The sequence below is a fragment of the Lycium ferocissimum genome, chromosome 6, assembly GCF_029784015.1.
Source record: "Lycium ferocissimum isolate CSIRO_LF1 chromosome 6, AGI_CSIRO_Lferr_CH_V1, whole genome shotgun sequence".
In the NCBI taxonomy this organism is placed as follows: domain Eukaryota; kingdom Viridiplantae; phylum Streptophyta; class Magnoliopsida; order Solanales; family Solanaceae; genus Lycium; species Lycium ferocissimum.
The window spans coordinates 12347622-12352743 of NC_081347.1; positions in this window are offsets into that span (position 1 = coordinate 12347622).

Sequence of the window (5122 nt, forward strand, 5' to 3'; positions counted from 1 at the left end):
CTTGGAGGCAGGAAAAGGCAGGCCTTTGACTATTAGTCCACTCAAATCACAAGCCCCCAACCTTTTTAATTCATTTTGCTACTGAAGAGATGATTGAATGAGCACTAGAGACTTAACAATTTCTTGGAAAAACACCCCATCGTATAAATGTACATAAAAGAATACGTGAAAATTTACCATGAAATGGATATTTAGTATGGTCCGTAGGTGTGTGTTGTCTATATATATAATAAATCTCTAAGTTTTCAAAACTCATACATGCATGAAGTCATATTGTGACTGAAAAGAATATGTTCAGCTTATAATTTGAGCTTTTTCAGGGAAGGGAAACGAGCAATGGAGGTCCGGAGCCTAAATGGCACAAAATTGGACCAAAATTTCCAAAAGGGATTGTGGGCTACATAATAAACCAAAATGGGTTTATCGTATAGCCCTACACGATTTACCTATTTTTTAACTGTTTCCGTCTTTCTGTCCGTGAAATTTAAAAAAAAAAAAAAAATATTAAAGGGCAGATCGTGTAGTGGTACACGATTTGCCAAAATTCTTTTTGCAAATCGTATAGATGTACATGATTTAACCTTTGCCAAAATTCTTTTTGCAAATCGTATAGATGTACATGATTTAACCTTTAATTTTTGCAGACTCACTTTTAGCGCAAACTTTGTTTTCTAACAGGTAAGGAAGGAGACACTACTAGAAGAAAAGCCCTAGCAGCTTATGATAAAAGGTGGACTTCTTATACTCACTCTTTCATCAGGAAAAAAATACCCTTTGAAAATCATATTAAGGCTAAAATAGTTTTGTAATTGATCGATAGTTAACTATACATGTTTGAATAATGAAATATGATACTCCCTCCGTCTTAAATTATTTATCGCTTTTTTATTTTATACGCCCCTTAAGAAATATAATTAGGAGGGAGTTTTGACTACTTTACCCTTATTTATGTCTTAGTTATAATCTATCTTCATTAAATGTTTACTCTTATATATATATATATATGTGTGTGTGTGTGCGCGCGCATCTCCATTAATAACAAAATTCTACTAATTAAGGGTAAAATTAATTAATTTTGTCTTGAACTTCTAAAACGACAAATAATTTGAGATAACTATTTTTAGTTGCCACGACAAATAAATTGAGACAGAGGGAGTAATATAATAGCAATTTGTTTATTGTACAAAGTGATTAAATGTTTAGCTAAAGGCATAAAAGTTATTGTTACAGTGATTCTACACCGAGTTGATATTAAATACTCCCTCCGTCTCATATTAGTTGTCCTGTTTCGCTTTTCGAGAGTCAAGTTGACTAATCTTCAGAGTTAAATTTGATTAGATCAATTCAATATTTTAAACTTATAATTTAAATATTTTGAAACTACACGAAAAATACTACAAATTACAATCCTTCTCACATTAATATGGTGGAAAATATATCTCAAACTGTTGGTCAAAGTTTATATAGCTGATTTTTAAAAAAGAAAAATGGACAAATAATATAGGACGGAGGAGTAATCATCTACATTGGAATATGAGGTATTTCAATTGAATTAGCAGTAAAAGGATACTTGGCGAGTACAATAGTAGTTACTTATTGTAGTCAATTGTATATAACCGATTAGGCAAACTGATGTAAATTGTTGCACTGTAAATGTATAGAAATCAAATTTCAAGAAAACTAAAATTGCTCTTTGAATTCATTGACATGGGATGAATTAAATCGTGTAAATGTATACGATTTGCCAAAATTAATTTTGCAAATAGTGTACATCTACACGATTTGCAAAAAGAATCGTGTAGTGGTATACGATTTACCCTTTAATTTTTTTTTCTAAACTTCACGGACAGAAAAACAAAAACAGTTAAAAAAATGGGTAAATCGTGTAGGGCTACACGATTAACCCATTTTGGTTTATTGCGTAGCCCACAACCCCTTTTGAAAATTTTGGTCCAAAGTTGTGCCATTTAGGCTCGGGACTCACGATCAATGCATGAGGGCTGCGTTATTTCTTTAGTAAAGAGACTTTATGGCCTATTAAAATGTAAAATAATAAGTGATTGAATGATCATGATAAGAATAAAGGAGGGGAAGAAAAGGACAAAAAATGTAGTAATTGAATTTCTGGCTGTAACTAGGTGTCACATCGGTTTCTTAACGATCATCTTTATATAAATATTAGTGAATTAGTCCGCGCTTTGCGCGATTATAAAAGAAACAATTTAGTTAAAATAGAAAACATTAAAAAATTATTCATATATATACATACAAAAATTAATTGAATGTATTGAAAAATTATCAAGATATATGATTTTTATTATCATTAATGCTTAATGAACTGCATCTTTCATTATCAGATTTCAATTGAAATGAAATGAAAGAAACAGAACTTAAAAGAAAATTTTCACCTTCAAATTCGTGTGTTTGTTTGGGTAATAACATTAATACATGTTTGTTTGGGTAATAACATTAATACATTAATACCTGGGGAGAGGTGATTCGGCAGACACGTACATTTCTGGGGCTACAACTGGCAGGGACGATTCGCGATAGGAGGGGTTGGAGGTCGAGTATCAGGGTAGAGGGCTAGTGGGGGGCCGCGAGGTTTCCTTTCTAGTACTAGGAGTATTTTTATCCTGCTTCTAAGTGTTGGTCTTGTCTATCTGTGTTATTTTATCATGACTTTGTTGCTCTTGCTATTTCTCATTTTCTCATTTTCACATGGTTTTGATTTGCTGGTCCGTATCTGACTCTTTTCCCTTGTTTCCCTTGTTTTCCTTGTTTTCTTTTGTAGAAATTGCGTCTTTCGGAAATGTACTCTCCTACCTTCGAGGTGGGAGTAAGGTCTCGTACACTTTACCCTCCTGCAGGGCCTCACGTTGTAAGGATTCAACTGGGTATGTTGTTGTTGTTATTGTTGTAATGTATTTAATTGTTTCATTCATTAAAATTTGTTCTTCTGTAACTTCTTTCTATTTATATAAACAAAAGAAAACGTGAAATCATGAAAAATAAATAACTAAAAGCGGGACGAAAAAAGCCAAAAAAAAAAAAAAAAGAAGTAGCAACACAAGTTGTGAATTCGGTTCATTAAATTACACTTTCTTTTTCAAAATTTTCTTTCGTAATTTTTTTAATCTCATTTTAAGGAATAAATTGCAGTACAGGTTGCGGACTTATGATAGCTGTTTTGCATTTTCTTTAATCAAATTCTTCAAAATTTCGTTTCGTTGTTTTTTTTTTTTTTCCTTTTATTTTCTATTCTTTAATTTCCATCTATGTGCACAGGCTGTTTTTTAAAAAGACAGTCTCCATCTCAATTCATGATGCCCCATGTAAGCTTATTACTAACCAAGCATACATCTTCAAGGAAAAAAGATTACAAATTAACCTCTTCGTAGTAGTATGCACTTCAATATGAAGAAACCAAGATAGCGGCCTTCACAATTTATAGCACAGAAGAACAGTCAACATGAAACAAATTAGTCATATAAGGAAAATGAGACAAAACGTAATTATTTTTTGAATTATAAAAAATGTGAAAGATAAAGTATAATCCATAAAGTAAGAAAGCAAATTTGATAGTAGTCCCTGCAATAGCTTTTACTGTTGCAACAAAATGATACTCTATAAGGTAGAACCTAATTTTTTTTTAATCAGGAGTATCTTCAACATGAGTAACTAAAAGGATAAGAAAAAGCCAATATGCATAACATATAAGTAACTAGTGAACCTATCCGCGCTTCGCGCGGATTAGACATCCGAATATTAATTTTGTAAATTTATTACTATTTTTTTAAATTCAAATATTTCAAATTTTTAACCAATTATATTGTTAACTCTTAGTTTATATATTTTTCATTACGTGAGAGTTTTTTGTCTTCAATAAATACTTGTACAATCTCCGTGAGTGAAACAATATTTTCATTTTTCTTAATGGGGTGTAAAGACGGAGTTTCAATAAATATTTGTATAATCTATGTGAGTAAATTAATATTTCATTTTTCTTAAAGGAATATAAAGACAAAATTTCAAGAGAAATCGATCTCTTTCTGTGCATATGAAACCTTCTCCTTCCCCCTTTTAAGTTTTAACCCTTTTATCTTTAGCTTTTTTTCTTTTTTCCTTTCTTACTTGCTTTCATTTCCTAATAATAAAGATAAAGTAATAAGAATATAAGGTTCTCAAATCTCAACATAAAATATAGGATAATATATTAAAATAATGCATAACATATTATAGGATATGAATAAGCATAGATATTATTACACATTAATTGTAATTTAATTAGATAATACGAAAAGTACCAATATAGTAAGGAACAGGAAAAAACAAACAATTTTAATTGGAGAACAAAATTATTAGGAGTCAAAAAGAACTAATAAAATATTATAAATCTATTATTTTAATTTTTTTATCATTAAATATTTTAATTTAACAAATTTGATTAAGTCCTAAAATTGATATGGAGCATGATTCGGTAGCCATTTCCTTCTTTCTCAATTTTTGTTTTACCATATGTTTTTGGTCATTTTAATTATCATGCATATCCCCATGTTGAAGGTGGCAGCTAGTTTTTAATTTTTGAAAATCATTAAAAAAAAAAAAAAACAACAACAACAACAAAAGCATCAATATATGTCACAAGACCGTAGAGCATAGGTAGAGATATGCCTAACCAGATTTAAAAATTCATGAATTCAGAGAGTGAATATAGCTATCTTGAAAGAAATATATTCAACGTTGAGATGAATATCACGGAGTGTCTAGGTTTTTCGATGCAAATGGCATAGCACGGATTATCAAAATTCAACAAATAATGAGTAAGAAGTAGTTCTTGAATTCAAAAGGGTAAACTTTTCAATCAAAACATTAGCATATGCCTTTACCTGTAAAGAAATTGCTTCGTTGAGTGTCCAGGCTCCATTGTGCAGATGGCGTGGCACATATTACCAAATTTCGGTAAATAATGGGTAAGAAGTAATTATTGAATTCAAAAGAGTACACTGTTCAATAAAACATTTGCATATATCTTTACCTGTAAAGAAATTGATCCATTTGAATATGCTTGGAAGATGACACATACAAATAAATTCTAGCAAGATATTAAATATTCACTCAC